Here is a 22,824-nt window from a genome sequence, read left to right as displayed (position 1 = left end):
CTAGTTAAACATTGAGCTGCACTATGAGCTCATTAAGTTCTAAGAATGTTATTCTAAGAATGTAGAGGAGTTACAGTAAAGACTGCAGGGAGAGAGCCATGTTGGCACTCGGCTCTCATAGGCCGCTGTCGCTGTAATGAAATAAATTACTGTTTCTTCATCACTGCTGCCTGGAGCCCTTATTTCCTCATTGGCGACAAGGATGGCTCTCAGCAGGGTCTCCGTACTCCTTTGAAGTCTCGTCATAGCGCGGCCTGCATTATTCCACACTCCCGTGCGACAGCGGACGCTGCAGGAAGGTCAGGAGGAGCGGAACAACAGGTCAGCAGGCGCGTCCCCTGGGGGTGTAATCTTGCCTTCCCCATTACTGTATTGACTCTGTCTCAAAGCAACAGTGTTTACTTTCAGGATCCCTAGCATTGACATTATCGTTGCTGAGCAACCTGCCCATGCAGTTCTGGCAAGTTTCAGGAGCCAGTCATTATGACATGTATCCATTCTGTGGATGAGCAGCCATCACGTTCCAATTCAGACTGATGTAAGGAGGATTGTGACATCATACACAAGGGATTGTACTCATACAAGACTGATCCCTTTGTCTGCATAGCACAGCACTGTCACTGCTCAGTCTGTGCATCCACTGGGCATACTTGAACTGATCCAGAGTCTTTTGGTTGCATCTAGCAAGCCCACTCTTTACCACCTTTTTACCGCTTAAGACATGGCAGCTTCAATACCTCCGCCAATGTCATTTTTGAATGAACCTGGACGCCCCCAAGTTAGGTGGGACAGGTGGAAAGACATGTTTGAAAACTACCTGGTGGCAATGGGAGGAGAGAGATTCAGATCAACTCGCAAAAAGGCATTATTACTTCACAATCTTGGTGTGGAAGGCCGTGCAGTGTTTGATGGGTTAGGCAGTGCACAAGCTGGTGAAGCGGAGGACACAGATGAATATGCCCTTGCGATTAAACAACTCAAGGATCATTTTGAGCCTAAAAAAAATGTTACATTCGAGAGGCACAAGTTCTTTCAGCGTACGCAGGAGTCCTCAGAATCCGTGGAATCGTACATAGCCTCATTAAGAACATTAAGCCACTCCTGTGAATTCGAACATCTATCTGACTCGTTAATTAGAGATCAGTTAGTGAGGTGCACAAATAATATTAGGATACAGGAGAAATTGTTGGCAAAAGACATGAAGTTGGATGAAGCAGTGGACCTAGCCAGAAGCATAGAACAAACCTCACAATATGTCAAAGAACTGAAGTCTGACAAACAGAGTACCCAAGCTGTGTGCGCAGTCGATCACAGGAAGAGACTTAATGTCAATACAAGCAGGAAAGGAACATGGGGTGCGAAGTGTACCAGATGTGGCAGTGTCAAGCATGGTCCGAATTACCCTTCGTGCCCAGCAAGGAATGCTGAATGTTTCAAGTGTAGGACCAGAGGACATTTCGCTAATGTATGCAAGCGGTCATCAATAAATCTCTTAGAAACCAGAGACAACCAAGAAGAAGGTGCTCACTCAGCTTACAACATAAAGGAGGTATACTCCTCACAAGACAACCCCAGACATGTCTTCGAGATTTCGACCATTGGAGGAGGAGACAGCAAAGGTCCAACAGATGTTTTTGTAATTGATGGTCGAGAAATACTCATGAAAGTTGACACACGTTCCCCATGGACCATCATTTCTAAAGAAACATTTAAAGATGTTCTAAAAAAGGATGAATCAATGCTGGATCCACCAAGAATTCGGCCCTGCGGCTATGCGGAATCCCCTATTGAGATGCTGGGACAGTTTACTGCAAGTGTGCAATACAGAGGTGGAGAATGCATAGCTGACATTTTGGTTGCAAGAAAGGGAGCCTCCCTTTTAGGTTGGGAGGAACAAAGGAAGTTGAGAGTCAGGGTGCAAGCTAGTGCCACTGAGCCTGTCACCATTGCTGAGATTGATGATATGTGGTCAAGAGAGTTCCCAGAGGTCTTCACCGAAGGTCTGGGCAGACTCAAGAACTTCGAACACCATATTAGACTAAAGAAAGAATGTCAGCCTATTGTTCATAAAGTGAGACATGTGCCGTTAAACATGAGAGCGCAACTACGCAGTGAACTCGATAACTTAGTAGATAAGGGGGTCATTGAACCTGTTGAGGCCACAGAGTGGTTGTCCCCCATTGTTTCAGTGGCCAAAAATAATGGTAAATTAAGACTGTGTGTAGATTTGCGCAGTCTTAATCACAATATTCTGGTGGAGAGACATCCCCTACCCAACATTTCCGAGACCCTCTCCACTCTTGGCGAACCCAAATTGTTCTCTGTCATTGATCTCTCTGCTGCCTATCACCAAGTTCCCCTTTCCCGAGAATCGCAACATCTCACTGCCTTTATCACACCTGAAGGCACTTATAAATACAATCGCATGCCATTTGGGTTGGCCTCGGCAGCATCTGTGTTCCAAAAGGTGATGGAGGAAGTGTTAAAAGGGTTGGAAAATGTTAAGGTGTTTCAAGATGACATTCTGATTTTTGCAAGTAATGAGCATGAGCATGACAGAGTACTTAGGGCAGTACTATGCAGACTAAAAGAGGCTGGGTTAACGGTCCAAAGAAGCAAATGTAAAATAAGTGTTGAGGAAGTGGAGTATCTGGGACACAAAGTTTCGAAAGAAGGTACTTCTCCCAAAAAGTCACTCATAGAAAGCATTAGTAATACTCCTCAGCCCGAAGACAAGGACCAACTATGTTCTTTCATGGGACTAGCGGAATATTACCATAAATTTGTGAATGGCTTTGCATCCATCTCATCTCCATTGAGGGAGTTACTGAAAAAGAACGTGAAGTACACATGGTCCAAAGAGTGTCAGGAAGCATTCTTGCAAATCAAAGATTGTATAGTCAAGGCCCCATCCTTAAGTGGATTCATGTTTGGCAGGAAAACGTTGCTTTCAGTTGATGCTAGTACCCTTGGCTTAGGAGCAGTTTTGACTCAGTTTGACTCAGGTAAAACTAAATACACAATTGCATTTGCATCCAGGCCACTTAGAGGAGCAGAAAAAAATTACTCTGTCATTGAAAGAGAGGCACTAGCAGTATTTTGGGCAGTCACGCACTTCAAGTTCTTTCTATGGGGTCGACCTTTTATTGTCAGATCAGATCACAAGCCTTTGGTTCAATTGATGAACGGTTCTGAGTGGGCCAAAGGGTCTCCAAGAGTTTCGAGGTGGATGGTAGAACTCTTGGGTTATAATTTCAAGGTGTGTTACATTCCCGGGAGGGAGAATGTGGTACCAGATTGTTTATCCAGATTACCTGTGTGTGATGATGAATTGGAGGGAGCACCTGAATTTCAAGATGTGAGCATTGCAGAAATTGAGCATGATGCCATTGATAAAGAGATGTGGATAAGAGCTGGTGAGGAGGATTTAATATTGAATCAAGTTATGATTTGGACCAGAGAAGGATGGCCTCACAAGAATATTGTGGGAAAAGAGTTTGACAGATATTTTGGTGTGAAGGACGAGTTAAGTATGTCTGAGGACGGATGTAAACTTAGAAAAGGAAATAGGATAATACCCCCAATGGAGTTAGATCTCATTTAGTAAATATAGCACATCAAGCTCACCTGGGCATGGGAGGAACAAAGAGATATTTGCGGCAATATTTCTGGTGGCCCGGGATTGACAGCGATGCAGAGAAGTGTGTTAGGGGTTGTAGAGAGTGTGGTAAGAGTGACAAGACCAAGATGGTTAGAGAAGTACCAATAAATCCTGTCAAAGTACAGAGTGAACCATGGCAAAAAGTTGCAGTTGATTTGATAGGACCATTACAAAACCTTGACAATGGGTATAAATACATTGTTGTGTTAGTGGACTACCATTCCAAATGGATTGAATGGAAGGCTTTGCGTGAGGCAACCACTGCAGAGATGGTGTTATTCTTCGAGGAAGTGTTTTACAGGGAGGGTTTCCCGACAGAATTAATCACTGATAACGGAGTACAATTCTGTTCTGAAAGGATGTTAACTTTCTTGAATAAATTTTGCATCAAACACACTAGAACTGCTTTATAACATCCAAGGGCCAACGGCCTCTTTGAGAGAGCCAATAGGTTCATAAAGGGTGGTTTGTAATTGGCCATGGCTTCTAATCTAAGATGGTTTGGTGTAGTAAGAGAAATGATATGGAACTACTGTACCACACCACACTCAGTTACAAATGTATCTCCGTTCATGTCATTGAAAGGGAGACAACCTGGAACAAAACTATGTCCAGGGTGGATGGACTTAGCCAAGAGTTCCAACATTGATCGTGAGAGAATTATGACTCTCATCAAAGATACAGTACAGGAGGTGTACAAAGAAAGATTTGATGAGGACAAGAGTGTCAAAAGTAATACCTGGAAAGTGGGAGATTGTATTCTCATAAAGAACCCTAGATTCACTCCCATATGTGTAGAAAGCAAATACATTGGTCCCAAGAAAATATCTGCGGTAAGAAACAATGTAGTAATTGTAGAAGGGGGGGAGTGTTGGTCAATGTCCAGAATTAAGAAATGTCCAGAATGCATGAAGGACAATGCACATGATAAACATGACAATGGTGAACATGACAATGGTGAATTTGCTAATAACAGTATCAGAGACTCTAGTGTCATAGATAAGTGTTCCAAGGATGACAACAATTCAAGGTCTGCAGCAGAGACACATTCAAATAGAGTCAAGAACAAACCCAGCTGGTTTAAGGATTATTATGTGGAGTAAACAGCTGTATGCACATAAGGGATGAGATGTGTTATGATGTAAGTGTAAGTTAAAACAAGTTCATAAAAATGTATTACCAGAACCTAGTTAAACATTGAGCTGCACTATGAGCTCATTAAGTTCTAAGAATGTTATTCTAAGAATGTAGAGGAGTTACAGTAGAGACTGCAGGGAGAGAGCCATGTTGGCACTCGGCTCTCATAGGCTGCTGTCGCTGTAATGAAATAAATTACTGTTTCTTCATCACTGCTGCCTGGAGCCCTTATTTCCTCGGTATGTCACATCTGCAAGGGTCTGGCATCCCACAGGGAACGATCCTGTAGTCCTGTCCTCGACTTATTCATCCAGGAGCTGGCATTGGGTAATCTTTTGTGATATTGCTGGCCTTTGAACCCTCATCCTCTGACCTGGTGTGTAACCTGGACATATGCATTTGGAAACAGGGTAAATGCACTCTTTCGTGTTCTAGATCTTCAGAATCTATGGCTCCCAGATTGGGAGGGGGGGGTTGAAATGGGTTTTTGGGAATTACCACCCTGAACCACCTACAAGTATCTCATGGCTCAGGTAACAAGGCTACGGTAGCCTTTCCTGGACTTCAGGGATCCCTCCATTCTCTGGGGCGGGGACAGGCTCCCGATGTCACAAATACAAATTTAATTCAACAAAAAATCTAAAAACAAGTTTTATAAATGAAATGACAAATACCTAGTCTGGGGCACCCTAATGCACTAGGAATGACCCTCGTGCTGTGATAAGGTTGGGAACCTGGGGAGCTATTTCAGGAGCTGCAAAGATTTAGTGGAATGTTTACCCTGTGATTTATTTTCAAAATGTTATTTTATTGTGTTTTGATATGTCATTACAGAAGGGTGGAAAACACCACATCCTGCTTTCGTGGAAGCTCATTCCTAGGCTATTTATTGAACAGGAAAGGTGACCCACCAACCCTCTTCCCCATTCCTTATTCTTTGCTAGCGATTAGTTACTAATTGAAATATATCTGCTATTACTCTCAGCCTTATACAATTGTATTCCTTATTGTCATTCATTCGTGATCAAATTATTATTTTTGCTAATAAACTATTTTATTATTTTATAATGAAATGAAGGATGTATTTTACTTTCATGTTATTTTAATGTTTAAATGACTGCTCCAAGTCCCTAATCAGTGTCATATTCTATTAACTTCTGACTAACAGTAGCCCTTAAAATGTTTTTCTGGAAATGACAACTTTTAGGCATGACAAATATAGGCATTCAGGATTAGACATGTTGGATTTTAATTATATTACAATAGCTGTTTGAATTTTTGAAGTCAACTTTTGGACCATATAGTATTCGCCATAAGAAGGTTGAATTAAGGAGGTCAATGGTAGCTGATAAAAACATCAACATAAACAGAGCTGGCCCACATCATGGATCTGGAATCTCCAGCAGTCTGTTGTGTACGTTAATAACAGTGATCTCGGTGCTCCTTGAAGCCTGACTAGAAGTCACCCAGAATCGGAACCTGCTCCACACACTCCATGAGCTTATTAGTAGAACTTTCTCAAAGGCTTCCCAGGATTGGCAGGCAGTGTCACATGACCGGGCTGAGAACTGGAAGGAAGAATGTTCATGTAGCTCTTGGTGCCATCCGTCTCACACTCAAAGCGCCAACTGTAGCTGGTGGAGTGGGCTTCTTCTCATCTGTTAGGAAAGAATTCTCTTTACTGCACCTTTCCTTCCATATTTATGGAACCCCCAAACCTGTTGCTTTTATTTTTTAATCTGACCTGTACCTTTCACAATGCAGGGAAGCCTTAAACACTGGCCTTTGCTCATATGTTATGGAGAAACTGTTATGCCCTTTAGGCTGTCAGAACTGGGAAATCTTGTTTCCCTTAGACATGTTACTATGTTACTACTTTTGGTAACTTTTGTATCACTTGTGGTAACTTTTAGCATTGTACAATGCAGCTTACACTGCAGTACAATGGGGCACATTTTTGTTTTGCCCTAGACTAACACTCAGTGGATTTTTGGTTACTCTAGAGGTGCTAAAACAATAAGCTGGTGGCAGCAGTGGCTTTTTCCCATTTTTTGGGGATTTTCGTTTTAGCCTTACGCATTTACCGCCTTTGGCTACTAACTGCGGCTACTGGTCAAACATGTGCGTGCCATGGGATTTTTCGCTTGACCTTTTGCCATCTTATTCTGTAGCCTTCTTCCTGGCCTGAAAGGCTAAGAAATTATTTCCAGTGCCCACGAAAACAGAAGCTTTTGGTGGGCTACTGGAGGGCTGTGTGTGTTTGCTGGCAGGATGTGGGCTGGGTCTGTCTGACCCCAATTCACAAACTGGTTAGGTGTGTCTGAGTGGTATGCATGAATGTTCACGCCAGTGGTCCTGATTGGACCACTGCTGGTGTGTGTGTGTGGGCTAGTCCTGCTATTAGCTAGTGAGGACAGCTGCTCTTACCTTGCTTTTAGGATAAGAAGAGGTCCTCTGCACCCATTATTCAGAGATCCTGGAGAAATTTGAAGGAGCCAAGTATCCTGTGCAGCTATGAGACCTGCGAAGAAACCTGAGACCTGACTGAAGGAGGCCTGGCAACCAGCTTCTGCTGCTGTCCTGGAGGAGCCCTTTCTTGCTCGGAATCTTTAGTAGCCCTGCAAAAGAGCTGTGACCCTTGGAGTGGAGGGACCATCCATTCCCGACGCCTGATCGGAGCCCTGCCAAAGGAATCCTCCAGAAGTGCTCTGGAACCGTCCTGTGGCTGACCAGCATTGTTTTTGGGATAGCATGCTGCCGGTGTCACCGTACCGAGTTTCAGCCTGAAACATGGGGATCCTCAGCCAGCCTTCCGAGACTACCTCCTGCTAAATTCCGGTGTCCTAGCATCGAGGCGACCTGAGATAGGAGGGAAAGTCTAACCGCGGCTGCTGAGTCCTTTTTCATCGCCCTGCTGCGGTGACCATGGTCCTAAATAGCTTACCTGACCCGAGTCCAGTCTTGAGAGGGCTGCTGCATCCAGTTTTGCTGCATTCTTCAATCGAGAGTCCTTAAAACAGTGAAAGACACAAACTGGAGATCAGCTCGAACCTGCAACCCCTGCGAATCGAGGACTGCGACTTTCAGCAGGAAAAGCAACTTCAGACCCCCTTCCTTAGTTCTGCCAAGTCTGGGGAAGAATCGGAGTACGGGGGTAAGTAACAGAGTTTCTAACCTAGCCCTATACTCCCATTATAAGTCAATGGGCTTCTAATAAATCTTAATTCAAACACGTTTGGCTTTGCCATTGCTTGCTTGCGCAAGACATCTGACTGTTGGGGCTACTTTTAGGCATTAGTCTAACTTGAACCCTAACCCTAAGAACCCTTCACCGGACCACAGAGACCCTACCTGCATTTCTTCCTGTCTCCTAACTTCTGTGGAACTTTAACCTGAACTATTGGGCAAAAGGCCCCAGACAACTTAGGGCTGGACAATCTTAGTTAGGGATCATCTCTGTGGATGTTTTTGTGCATAATACTATTCTAACCTTTCCTTTCCTCTGCAGGAGTTTCTAGTGTGTATTATGCCCTATAAGGAAGTGAATATATATATATATATATATATATATATATATATATATATATATATATATATATATATATATATTTTTAGTTAAATGTTTCCATAGTGTGTTTGGCCATAAATAAATAACTGTATTTTTATACATCCTGTCTAAGTGTAATCTGTGATTCCCATTGTGTGACCTCATTGTGGCCCCCTTACAAGCTCACCAACTCTGAAGAGCTTAGCCTAGACCGCCTGTCACTGCAACCTAAACTGGTTTGGCTGCAGCTTCCCAGAGTTGTTCCTGTCACAATATAGGTTGGCCTTCTATACATCTGTCCACCAAGCCAGAGTATAGAAAATCAGTCCTAACACCAGCATGGGCCCGAGCACAGCATCAAACATTCAGTAGTGCCCCCAAAATCCCCCCTTTCCCCCTCACTGATCAGAACCCAGCAGGTAGTATGGTGACTGGGCTTAATCATCTGGTTGCATCATTTTAGCAGCTCTTGCTCCTTTTTTCTCAAGGACGTCCAGCCCATCGGGCAGCCCAGTAAAGGATAAGGACCTGTTATCCTGCTCTCCCTCCAAGCCACTAAGTACACCAAATTTGCCATCATCACCAGACAAGTAACATGACCTCCATTTTCCCCACCGTTGACCCTCTCTTCATCATCCAGCCTTTATTTACTGAACTTGATCTTCCACACACTCGCTAACATACCCAACTATCCCTTTGAAGTTTCTCAATTGCAGGTCGCTAATGACCTACAGTAATCAATACTGCTTTATTGAAATCGTTTTTTAGTTGCTTTTTTCACAGTTGGATCCATTGTGGAATGCTACTGGGCTGTTCTCATCCTGTGGTGACTTCTTGCTTGTTAAAATTGTTTTTTGGTTCCTGCTGGCCTATTGAACTCCTTTCTTGGTCGCTAAGGCCTACTTTCCTTTCATGGGCACTACTAGCCTAATGGTTCATTGCTGCTCATGATAGCCCTGTGCTATTTTATATTATTAGGATTTGTACAGCACACCGCTGCCTTTTGCATGGTCTCCAGGAGCTATGGCAAATCTGGAAGAGAGTGGGTGGGTTGGTGTCAGGCCCCTTCTGCTAAATGTGCAGAAGCTGCTAAATCTCACCGGCCCTCTGCAAGTATTCCCATCACAGCCCTGTTTTTCACAGCTCAATTAGTAAACCCCCAGGAAGGCAAAGGGGTAGTGGAGAAAATAAAAAAAACAACATAGTCACTCTTCTTCAGGTGGGTAGAGATCTGCAGAGGAAACAATAAGAACAAGAGCTCATACATTTCACTATTCTCATCCCCCTTCTACAGCCACACCATTACCTGTTATCCTCCGCCGTAAGCTCAAGATGTGACCTTGTAGGGTCTTTTCTGGGACATCACCTGGTCAACTTGAGTACACCCTCCTAATCACCTCAGTTCTAGCATTTGTTCCCAAGTTGTTGTGCTGTTGCTGACTTAAGTAGTTGCCCTTTAAGTTTCACCAAACTCTAAGGGCCTGATTCACAGAGTGTTTTCCTATGGGATTGCACCATTATAAAACGCTTCTGTGAATCAGGCCCTTAGTCTCTTAGTACTATAATGAGGTAAATTATTTATATGTGACCTGGTACTCTGCTGGTATATTCTGGTAGAGATATATTTTACATTTTATAACTGTCCCTGACACTAATTAACCTTATCACTATGTACTGGTAACTGGTGAGAGAAATAAGATTATTTAAAAAAAGTTTATGTATCCAGAGTTCTTCCTGCTCCTTTACTAACACATGAGTTCCACTGCGCATGCACAACGAGCAGTATAATTATCCGCTGTATGTTTCTGAAAAATACATTCCTCCGTGCATGCTGGATGAGAAGTGTTCACGTCCGTAGCGATCTTGCAACACTAATCTCTTCCGCAGTCTACTGGCTCAGAGATGCTTCCGCACACAACTCTTGTCACCCGCGCTATTTCTTGCTCACACCTTCTGACTCCGCGCACAACACTGCTCTCGTGGCTCTCCCCATCACCAAAACTAACGGCCCAAACTCTGGATCAATTTCACTTTAATAAGCATACAAGAACAAACGAATTCAACGCTTCAGCAAACATTTGTCTCAGGAGTAAAGCACTAACAGTTGCTTTAGCTTCTATTACTTTCTTTCAGCTCCTCATGAGATCTTTATCTCTAAACACTGCTCTCCCACCTGGACATTTCTGTTACTTCCTCCAAAATCACTCACTAGTTTCTTCTTTTTCTGTAACTTTCCAAAATCCCTATGATTTCTTGGCCTTGAATGAGGAGCTTTCATACACAGGACCTGCTGGTAACTTAACTTGGATGAAAGGCAGTTAAAGAATCTTGCCAACATTCCAAGTTGATTTCAATTGTTTCCTGGCCAAACAGCACCTACTGGTTCTCTCTCCATCTTGGCTTGGGCTTTTTTTTTTCTTGCTGGAAATTAAAATCAAGGAAAATTAGCTATTCTGATAGCTTTTCATAATATTTCTATACATCCTAACGCTCTTACTAATGTCTTGCCCAAGTGAAACATCTCCCAATTCTGTGTACCAGAGCTGGCCACTTGCTGATCCTGACAATTGGGAGGCACAGGAAAACTGAAGACTGTGATTATAGAGAGGCGTCCGCGTATGTATAGTGTGGGCATATGTTGTCCATGGACTGACTATGTCAGTTGTAGTTAAAGGTATACGTTGGTGATGTTCAAAGTCTGTGGAGATGCTCTTTCTTAGGAGCTGTGTGCAAGTGGCTGCTATTTCTTTCTGTGCAGTGAGAAAGGTATTGGGGGCCAGAAGTCAGAAGCCACCAGGGTAAATGCTCCTTGTGTAGTAGTGATCCAACCTGCATCGGTCACTTCCTCCACCTACTGCTATTTCCACCTCCATCATGTCACTTTGTATCCACTCTATTTTAGTCACTCTATCCCTACCCTTCATTCCTCAGTGAGCCAACTGCATGACACCTCCACTCTGCTTCCCTCTACTATCAGACACCATCACTATCCTTCCTCTTTCATATTACCCTTGAGCTCCCTTTTGTCTTCTCACTCTAACCTCAACTATCTTGTTTCCTCCTTCTTGGAGTCTCTCCTTCTCTCTCAGTACACTCCTCTTTCTCCACCAAAGTCACCCTAAGACTCTAAAATGGCCAGTCCTTCTGCAACAAGACGTCATTCTTCACCAATCACATTGACTCTCACTTCTGCCACCACACAGTGCTGGCATCCCAAAAACCAAGATCACCCTCCCACCTAGACAAAGCTGACCTAGCAGATGAAGCGCTTAAAATAGACTCCACTCACTTGCCTTGTCTATCCACAAAGCAGGCTGGGTATGTCCATTAATAAGCAAAGAAATTCCATGCACCCACTGTGAGGAATTCGACCATCCACACGGGGACAGTGTGCTCGCCTGCGCTTTTTGATTTTTTGATAAATGAAAATGAATGATGGGAGATCAGCCTCTGAGAAATGTGTGAGGCCATTCCGCACACATTTCATCTGCTTCCCGCACAAAACGCATAGTCATGTGTACTCTAGGAAGACACAGCCTACAGGCTCTGTCTTCCCCTGTCATATTCAGCTGTAATGTGGCAGTCACAGGTACATCAAAGCATCTCAAGAAGGGGGAAGGCACACCTTCCTCCAGCCATGGGCAGCCTAATATAAATATCAAAGGCCCCATGGATTTGATTTCGCTTTATCAAATCCGGCTGGTGGCAGTGCACACTAATGAGGAATAATTAAGGTAAGCTTGGAAAAGAGGCTTGGTTGCTGGAGCAGACAACAGGAAGGCGGGGCTAAGCCTCCTTTGGTATGCAATGTGTCAGCTTGAAGCTAGTTCCCACCTCTCTGTATGAAAGGCAGTGAATGGCCTGTCTGGTTCCAGCAGTTACTTCAGGTGTCCCTGCAGAGCAGACCCCTTTCAGAGGGACGAATGATGTGATTTGGGGGAGACAGGAAGTCTGCTCCCACCACAAACTTCAAGGGAGACCTGCGCTTTAATCAAGAGTCACAGAGGGCTGAGTTAACCAGAGAGACACTTTGATCTACAAAAGAGAGGAAGATGGGTGGGACTTATGTATGTATTGACACCCCTTGTCTGTCCTGTTGCAGAGCACTCTGGTCCTGCCCTCATGCATAACAGAAGATTGCTGGTGGGGACCCAGGATTGGTTCATTAAGGTAGGCTTAGCCTGCACCCATCACTGGGGCCTATTTGGCTTTAAAAGAGGGCTGAACCCCTCACTTAGCAGATCATCTGATGATTCCAAAAGGAGTAAGAAGAAGGATTCATTTGGACCCGGGCTGAAGGTACAGTCTACCTTACATCTTATGCCAGTGAAGGAAGGTCAGGAGTTCCAAGAGGGAAGCAAGATCCTGCCCCTAAACATCTCCCAGGGAACAGAGGGAGATACCGGACTCAGAGGACCCTTCCAGCAGCTCTAGAACTGGTACTCAGCCAGCACACAGCGAGCTCTGCTAGGTTCTATCAGCAAGCTTACTAGGTGGGAAGTGCCAGATATCATCTGAACTAAGGACAAGGCTGTTGCCTGCAATCACTCTCCTGAGCTTTGGGCCGTCCGCCTTGAAAGGACGACACAAGCCTTGCGAAGAAGCTAGGAGGACTGCCACACAAGCATCATCCAGCATGCATCTTTTAAGGCCATTATTGAGACAGTTGAGTGCTCAAACTGCATCCAGCTGCACCGCTGACTTTTGTCACACCGCAGTCACCAGAGCCGTTCGAGACGCCTCAACCAGCATTCCACATCTGCCAACCCGGACAGATACAATGATTTTTGGCCAAGCCGCTGCACCGGACAGCCTGAAGATGTCTGTCCAGCCTCGCTTGGCGAACTGCCTGCCGCCTGGTACCTGCAGCTGTCTCCCACTACTAACTCTGTCTCAAGGGCTGCAAAGAACCCTGGAACTGTCTCAACGCCATCATGCACCAATAACTTCTTCAGCACCAGGTGCATTGTGGTTCTGCCCCCCTGGTCCTTCTCCGAAGGCCCTTAGAGACAGTTACAACCCTTTGCCCCTTGTTGCTGGTATCAAATAACCTTGAACAGTAAGACCGATTACTTTACCAACTACCCTCCTGTCAGTATCCAGAGTGCATCCCTTTCCTTCGTGAAACTGTCTGTCCTGTGTGTTCCTTTACAGGGTGGGTTGTATTTGTAATGTGCCAGAACTATCTGTTGTAGAAATAATAAAGTAGGTATTTGTACACAACCTTGACTGGACAGTCCCTTTTATCATTGGGTAATAATTGTATTTTCATTGTGTTTCAACTAACCAACGATCCACGACCTTGCGAAGATAAGCCTGCTGTTCCGTACACGTTACCGAAATTGGACAAGGAGTTCTTATAATTCACTTGTATTCCAATCTGTTCAGATCCATTCTGGTGTACTAGAGGTGTGGGGTTGATTGATGGTTTAGAAACTGATATTCATCCCTAGACCACTGGTGCCCCGGAAGTTGATTCGTCACACCCACCCACTCAACTTCATTCCTTTATCATTTGAACAATTTGTTGTTCATCTGCTTACTCCAAAGCCTCTTTACATGATTCTCATTTAATGCCCCCTTGGTACCTTTAAAAACGAGAGGGTTGGGGGCGTGGCCTAGGCTCATGGGTTGAGGACGTGCCTAGCTGGAGCTCCTGTCCTGATCCTTTCTATGATCCTTTAGCCAGCTGTAATGGTTACGAAATACAAAGAAAAATACATCCACAAACCGGCGAACGATTCCCTAACTGAGTGGCAGAAGTACAGGGAAAATTGGAACTGGCAGGCGGCACCAAGAAGCTAGGGAGTGTGATCCCCCCGGCCCGGCAAGATGGCAGATGGCCTCGAGGAGTATCAGTAACGGAGGGGAAAGGGTGAAACCTTGCGCTGGCCCTAAGCGTGCAACAGGAGAGGGCATACCTACATCCTTTAGGAGTTAAGCCGCGCCTGAGGCAAAGCAGCCTGCTGGTGGTGGCGAAGACTGGCGGTGCGGAATAAGAGACACGCCAGTACGCAACGCTGTTGGTGGAGTGCATCGCGACCGAAAGAGCAGAGCTGCCTGGTGCGGAGCGAACTGGACCGGAGAGCATGCTGCAGCAGTATTCGAGGAGAGGCGTGGAGTTGCGCTGGACGGGACAAGGGGATTGCACTTCCTTGAATGCGTAGAAGGTAACGGCTGCACGCGCGGGTGCTGGAGGCCACGGGATAGTCTAGTCGTCAGCTCTGTGCACCCTAATGACTGTAGAGTACGATGCATTAAGTGGGGAAGACATTTGGAACGGAGCGCTGGGGCAGAGCGTTGCCTGTCTGGCATTTTGAAACATATCGCTAAACTCAATCAACACGCTGAGGCCGCATTATAATAAGTTTGACCACACGCTGAACAGTGCTGAAACGAGGCACAAACTGTGGGCGCACTGCAGCGGTGGAACTGAGGGGTATATGTATCGGATCTAGCGGAGTGCTGACGCCTGTGCCAGCCTTGTTGGACATGGGCTCCTGGGTGTTCAAGCGGTGCTGGGCCATACTACCATTGGGATACACTGAGAACGTGCCTCGTGGTCACACTTCAGATAGCTGCGTTGAGCGGAGGCAAATTCCAGACCCCAAGGCTATACATCAGCACCACTGGATGATATGCACAGTGAATCTCTGGGTGAGGCGCTGTACACTGTGAGTGTCCCACAAAACCTGCGCTACGACAACTGAGGGTTGCAATAGTGCCAAACCAGATGCTAGATGCTTGTGTTAAGAGGCAGTGATGCCGGGGGTCGGGCAAGCAAGTGCTGAGCACCCCTACACCATGTTTGTTGAAGGCTGTATATCAACGCTCCCCTGACAACCAGGGGGCGTCAGTGGGGCTAGAACTGTGTGTGGGTGGCACGTCCCCCTGGTGGAGGCTGCACTGTGTGGGAGACGCTTCGCCCTGAAACATATAGCACGCAGGGTCACTGTCACTGTCTGGGGGTCCTGGTGGCTCACTGGAAGCTCTGGAAGTTCACTTGGGGTGCCCCAAAGGCCCGTAAACCACAACAGAGTGGGGGACCCTGTACACATGCCCTGCTGATCCACACAGGCGGGCATAAGGCAGTAACCATGGACACGGTAACCTTGGGCAAACACTCAGACCCAAATATAGTCCCTGCAGGTCACCGCAGGCCAAAGTAGGGACCCACAGGCAACTACAGTGCCCTGAGAACCCTAAACGCTCTGGGATGCTACAGGAAGCTATGTCCCTGCCTAAAAACAAAAGCAAATCAACAATAATGGAATCGTTTCGTTCAGCCAAGCCGAAGGAAAAAAAGCAGAGCGCCAATGCGTACTGCTCTGACCAGACTGCCCTGGAAGTTCTGAATAAAGACAATCAGGTACTAGAGGCCATCGCGGGACTATGTTCCTTTATTGATACCAAAATAGAAGAGGTCAAAATAGAAATGCAGCTGATGCGCCAAGATATGTGCAATCTCACAGAACGCGTAACAACCACTGGGTCGGAGCAATGGGAAACAACAGTACCATTGAAAGATATGCAGGTCAAGGTGCAGGAACTAGAAAGCAGGAATAGAGTACTGGAAGAAAGTGCAGAAGATGCTGAGGGGTGGTCTAAATGAAACAACGTGCATCTACTGGGAATAACCGAAGGAATGGAAGGCCCCAACCCCCATGAACGTCATAGAAACCCTATTACAACAGGAAGTGGGAGCTAGCTGACTCTCACAGAGGTTTGCTGTGGAGAGAGCTCATAGGGCACTGCAGAAAAGACTGCCACCTGGGTCGCACCCTCGCCCAATAATAGCAAGGATTCTGAACTTCCAAGATAGGGAGATTATTTTGCGATACTTGAGGGAAGGTGGCGAAATAATACGAGATAACGCTAAAATTGCAATATACCCAGACTACACCCCGGCAGTACAAAAGGCGAGGAATTCCTTTGTCCCAATCAAGGCTAGACTGCGGCAGTTGAATCTCAAATACATGTTGATATATCTGTCGAGGCTCTAAGTACTGTACAAGGGACATGTCATCTTTCTAGAGACTCCGGATGCGGCCACTATGTGGCTAGAACACAACAACATGGCGTTGGGGGAGGAGTTGGGATCGGAGTCAGTATCGCTGGGATTGAAAGCTTAATGCCCAAATGAACGTGGTGCCTAGCAGCCCACCTAGCAGGGGTACACTTCTAAGGTCACTTGAATTTACTGTGCCCTGGGTACAATATGCCAAATGGACAGGGGTCTTGTCGGGCCACGAAACCAGAGCCAACAGGCGTCTCATTGCGAAAGGACTTGTGCCGGAGAGGCCAGGATGGTGCGGGGGCACTTGAGCGCTCTCTAGCTAGTGCAGCTGCTGGATGCAGTTGGAAAAGCTTGTTTTGTTATTGGTTAAAATGTTTTGCAGTCTTCACAATGAGATGGGCAGGAAGTGGAAGGGGAGAAGTGAGGAGGAGGAGTAGAGCAGGGGTTGACTGGGAATATGCTGCAGGAAAGATAATGGGGGATGGAACCAAGCAATGATGGAGGCTCGCAGGAACAGAATCAAGTCCTTCCTGAAGAGAAACAGAGTCTCCATAGCACTGCTACAGGAGACCCACCTCACAGCAGACAGCAATGTCAAAGTGGAGGGGCATTGGGGGGGACAGGGCTTTGCCGCAACATACTCTAAGTACACACAAGGTGTGTACACCTGGATCGACAAATCTGTGCCCTTCTGCTTAATATCGAAAGAGGTTGACGCGGAAGGGAGATACCTAATTGTCAGGGGAAGCATTGAGCAGAATGAGGTTTGTTTAGTGAACTCCTACCTCCCTAAACATGGGACACCTATGTACTTGAATGGGTTAAGCAAGAAACTGGCCCCCTAATGCAATTGCTTCTTTATCTGGTGTGGTAACTTAAATTGTGTGCATGATTGCATGTTGGACAGGTCTAATCCACCACTAAAAGGGGTGGGGAGCGCAGTGTCGCCGCTCAAGGCGGGGATTGAGAACCTAGACTTTGCGGAAGTGTGGAGAGAACTGCACCCCGGGAATAGGGAATTTTCCTATTTTTCAGCTCCACATGGGTTATACATGAGAATAGACTACCTTCTGGTGGGTAGAATGCACCTCCCTCAGATAGAATCAGCAGAGTACTTGGGCAGATCAATATCGGACCATTCGCCCTTGCAAATGAGCTGGTCAATGAAGGGGCCTAGACCCCCCATACCACTGTGGCGGATGTGAGCATACGCTCTGCTGGACGGCGCCTTTCGGGAGGAACTCCGGCCTAAATTGACGGAGTACATAGACATTAACGTGGGGAGCGTAGACAGTAGGAGCACCGTCTGGGAAACATTGAAAGTTGTGGTGAGGGGCGAGTCCATTGCATGCGCAGGGGGCATCAGGCGGTCACTGAGAAATGAGTTAGAGGCAAGTGAGGAGAAGATCAGACAAATTGAAGCCCATGCCCAGAGGACGAGGGAAGGGGAGGAGGAGGAACTGGCGACAATCAGAGATAGCTGCCTTTTTCTTTCTATTTCTTGACTCTTGACTCAGTTCTTTCTTGATTCATGCTTACATTTTTTTGCCATATATTTTATATTGCAATCAATAAATGTGAAACCTACACAAGTGCTAGGATTCAGCGCAGTGTCTTTGTAGCTCTAACCAAATAGAGATTTAACATGAGGACACTAAATAATGTGTAAACAATAAACACAGTGTATACAGTTGCCGTGAGACATTTACAGTGACTTAATGAGATGTTTTTTCCTGTTGAGACACCCCACTTTACCTTTAGCCCTTGGTACCTTTAAGCCCTTTTCTCACAATTCCGACCTACTACTTGATTCTCTGCACTCCGATATCCCGGTAATTATAGCGAGAGACTTAAAACTCTGGAACATTAAAAAATCTAAATTTCTTCAGCTTGCCCCCTTCATCTGAATACTTTCTAGTCACCCTCCACACACAACCAGCCGACTCACATTCATTGCAACCCCCTAGCTCTCACATTTCTCTTCTCCTTGTTTCAGTCCTCCAACCTCCTATTGAAGTCTCCCTCTCTGACGACTTAATCATACAATTTTCCTGTATCTGCTCTTCTCCAATCTGCTGCCTCTACCTTATCAATCATCAAGCTGATGTACCACCTTGAATTTATGGCTTTCTATCTACACAAAGGCCCTGATTCACAGTGTGTTTTCCGATGGGGTTTTGCCATTATAAAATGCTTCTGTGAATCAGGCCCAAAATCAGGTCTCTCCAATGCCTGCCCACTTCATCGAGAAGGCCTTACAAGAGGTCAACTTAAAATTCACTCTTCCTCTTGACCACCTCTATGCCCCCAGCTCCTGCACTCCCCTCGGCCATTTCCTAAATCATGGATCCCTTTTTCCATTCAACAATTAAGAACAAACATTTTCCTTCATCTACACCACTGGCTCAAAAAAACCTGGTCTCTTGATCATATGTTGGTTATATGCTAACTGAAAAGGGTTATAATGTACAGGGCCCCTTTAAGGTGGATGGCTTGGTTTCCAACCTGCATGCCTTGCCGCCTCTTTGTGAAACTCAGGACCAGTGGAATCTTCACCCTCCATTCCATAGAGGGCCCTACATACACATGTATGACAGGAGAACTGGAGAGAATCAGTTGTATAGCAAGAAACGTTGGCTTTCACAAAAGAGCATAGCAAGGAGCCTCCCCCTCGCAGGAGGAGTTGAACCAGAGAACCAAGCAGTTGCCCTGAATGGTGGAACCCAAGGCAGCCCGCAAAACGCTGCTGCTTTAAAGGCAGAATCCCTGATGAGGCCGGGACCACTGAAAGAGGATGCAACATTAAGCAACCAGAAACATAGCAGCACCCTGTTCCTCCACTGAAGAAAGGAACCGGAGTGAAGAAGCCGGCCATGCAGTCCAGAGCCTGGACGAGTATGCAAGTCCACACTGGCCTGAGAGACTGCCTCCACAACCGATCACCACCGCTGGAAAGAAGGTATGCAATATTACACGAGTGGTGGGTGGAGGGCAGGGGGCCTCATTGTAGCCCACATCAGGTTGATTTTCAGAAGATCCCAGAAGGTGGTGAGAGAAACCACAAACAAAGCAGGTCTGAGCAGGCCCATAGCCCATGCTGGGCTTATAATCAGAAGATCTCTGGGGAGGGAGGGTGAGAGAAACTGCAATGAAACTAGGGCTAAGCAGGCCGGAGCCCACGCTGGGCTGATAATCAGAAGACCCCAGCAGGTAGTGAGGGAAATCAAAACAAGGACCAAAGTTGATCTAGGCATGCCTGTAGCCTGAAAATACGGATATCCTAGCAGGAATAAGAATATCGATCGATCAATACAAATTAGAGGAACTTGTTGTGTTTAATACATCCATGAGGAGGCGATAAACCAGAAACAGTTTGGATTAGCTGTAAAGCTGTTGTTTTACCAAAAGACTATTGGGAGATACTTGTTTGTTTGTTTCTGGGAATTACCAGGCCCAGAGCCTTTTGAGAACGTTTTGGTGGGGGTCAGACAACCAGCCACCACCAATTTAAAGAAGGGGGAGAGTAATCCCATTCTGAGTCAAAACTTAGATTGTCTTTCTTTTTTATAGTGGTAGGGCAGATGTTAGGATAGTATATGTTTGACAGAGGACCATGTTTATTTGTTGGACATCCTGACGAGCACCTGTTTGTTGTTATTTAGAACAGGGAACTAATTTTAGCGGTAAGGCTTAGAGAAAATGTAAATTAAAAAAATAAAGCCTCTTGTTTAAACATCTCATCTCCCTCATCATCATGTCTCGCGAGAATAGCTAAGGGGCAACGTGCTTGGCTTGGCAGCAAGATGACACAGAGCACCACAAGTTTGATCCCTGGGTCCGCGTCTAGAAATCTCTGGGTATTAAGCGCATTATAAATAACCTATCATATCATATTATATCCCTCCTTTGTTCTCCTGTCCCTCTCTGCTCCATTGACTTTGTCTTTTTCCACTAAAATCTCTACTCATTAACCCATTTTCCCTTCATTCCTCTCATTCCTTCTCTCCACTACCCCCACTTTCACCTGCTCTACTCTTTTCTCTCCCCCTTGACCCTGGTTGAATTATCCTTTGGTCTGCCAAACCACCCCGTGCCTATTGAGCTTTTTGGAACCAAACAGTTAAAGAACTAGCAACCCTTACCTGCATCCACCGCTCCCATCTCTCCCAACCTGCTACAAGGTAGCTACCTTCCTACCCTTTTTAAGAAAACCAATAGCTGATCCAAACAATCCTGACAACGAATGGACTTTCTCTCCTCTCCATCATTATTCGGAACTCCTTAAACTTGTGGTGTTCAAACGCATCAGTACTTACTCTGAGACTTACGTACACAGAACCCCCTCTAGTCTAGATTCTGTAGTCTTCACTCCACAGAGACAGCTCTCACCCAAGTCTCTAAAATCCTCACCAGTGTTCCCCACACACACACCCAGTGCTCCCCGCAAACACAACCACATCTTTCCTCTACCTTCATGAGCATTGATGTCTCTGCTCATCGCTCCTCTTTAATCTCTTGCGCCACAGTTTACAAGGCACTGCACCTGCCTAGATTGCTTCGTACCTATCTGATCACCCATTTTTCATCACTTGGAATTATTGAACACGCTGCGCCGCCCTTCACTGGCTGGAGTCCATCAATGGTCTGTCCTTGGTCCTCCCATACTGTGTTTAGACTATTGTAGTCTCTATACCTCTTCGCTGGGAAAGCTCTTCTCATATAATACTTTGCCATTGACACCCAATTTTTGTTCTCCTCCCTGCCTTTTACCACAGAGCTTTCTTCCAGCATCTCTGACTGCCTTCCTTCATTCTGCACTCAATGCTGATTTGCTTTCTGATCTTCAATTCCTCCAACACTGATGCAATCTACCTCTTCTCGGACATCACTCCACCTCTCCTTCCCTCTGTCCTTAACCCCCAACACCCTCACCCCACTCCTCATGGTTTACACCCTGGTGGATCTCTTTGATAGCAATCTGCATCCACAACTATTCCTAATGTATACCTCTCCAGCCCCAGGCTGTACCTCCTCAGTATCCAAAATATGTGTCACTTTTTCATCGTCCCCTTTACTAAAACTCTCATTTCCACCATTGCCCTCAGCAGGCTGGATTACTGCACAGTCTTCTCATGGGACACCTTATTTACCCTTTACCCAACTTAATTTCTCTGATCGCACCGTCTTCAAAGTTCGGTATTCCTCCTCTGCCTCCGCATGCCATCATTTTGACGTCAGAAGGCTCTGTCTTCAAATTCATTCTAGTCATAAAATCGGTGGATGCCCCCCACTCACTAAACCCATCTCTCGCTGTGCACCTCAAGCTCTCCCCAAAGTTTTTGTTCCCTGTGCGCCCTCTCGCTTTGGCACCACCACCACGCGACCTCCCACCTTGCTGACATCAAGTGCATTCCCATTTTGTCTGTATTCAAAACGGCCCTAGAAAGGTCCCGTCACTCATTAAAGGGAGAAACTGAAGTGTAAGCTCTGTGAGTTTTACTCATGTGATGTCAGGTCAGTGCTGTCCCCTGGTACTGTCCCATTGCCTCCCTTGCACACCTGGTTAATCTACCAGCCGTAGGTACGGTTGTTCTGATAGAAGATACCCATGTGTGACTGCCAACACCCCTGTACTTGCTCATGTAAAGAGGTTCTTGACAAAGTTCTAATTTCAGATAAATAAAAAATACGGCAAAGCATAAAGTACATATGGAAGGACCTCATTCATGTGACTGGTTTTAATTTCGTAACTCATGCTCCATTGTTGTTTATGGCTCACAGTTGAGTCACCTTGCTCGAGCTTCAGTTAACCTTTTGGAAAGATTAGATCATGCGATTCCAGCCCTCATAAAACTGAAGCCACTGCCTTTATTTGGAATTAAAAATCATTCCATGCTTAAAATGTAGGGCGTAAATTGCTTCCAACGCAAAAATAAAATGGAAGTCATTCACTAGGTGGGAAGACACATGGATTTCTCCTATCTTCTGGTTTTCCAAGTCCCCATTCTGCATGGTTCTCAGAGTAGCACTTTGTTTTATCAACGTTCAAATCTGGCTGTTGGGTGTGGGTGGAGTGTCTCTGCGAAACGTTCAAGGGACATCGAAATACTCTACAACTGGGAGTTCTGTGTTAAACCGAGTGCAGTCTATGAAAGTCTTCCGCTTCATAGGTCCTGCCTTTGGATGTTTGCATACCACAATACAGCTCTCTATGAATTGAGAATAATCATTTATTTCTTATATAGCTTTACACAGCGATAGGTCTCAGAGCACTGAAATAACAGAAGACATTATCATCCCACAGACCGTGGAAGGATAAAAGGATGAATTGACGCTGCTGGGATTCGAACCTGCCACAGCAGGCTGCACACAGATATCAGGGACAAGCACTAAGCTTGCTGTGATGTCTGAACAGGGCTCTGATGCTTGATTTTGGGAACCATGGGCACATGGGTGATACCT

The 22,824-nt window shown here is 45.8% G+C and overlaps 1 protein-coding gene across 2 annotated transcripts in view; it reads left to right on the top strand.

Annotated features, from left to right (window-relative positions):
• The window catches only part of ENPP3 (ectonucleotide pyrophosphatase/phosphodiesterase 3), a 759,459-nt gene that overhangs the window by 690,866 nt on the left and 45,769 nt on the right, over positions 1 to 22,824 (top strand). The gene's annotated exons all lie outside the window — the stretch shown is intronic.

Source organism: Ambystoma mexicanum, chromosome 4p (assembly GCF_040938575.1).
Source record: "Ambystoma mexicanum isolate Mex_15411 chromosome 4p, UKY_AmexF1_1, whole genome shotgun sequence".
NCBI classification, from domain to species: Eukaryota; Metazoa; Chordata; class Amphibia; order Caudata; family Ambystomatidae; genus Ambystoma; species Ambystoma mexicanum.
This window is presented reverse-complemented; position numbering and strand designations above follow the sequence as displayed.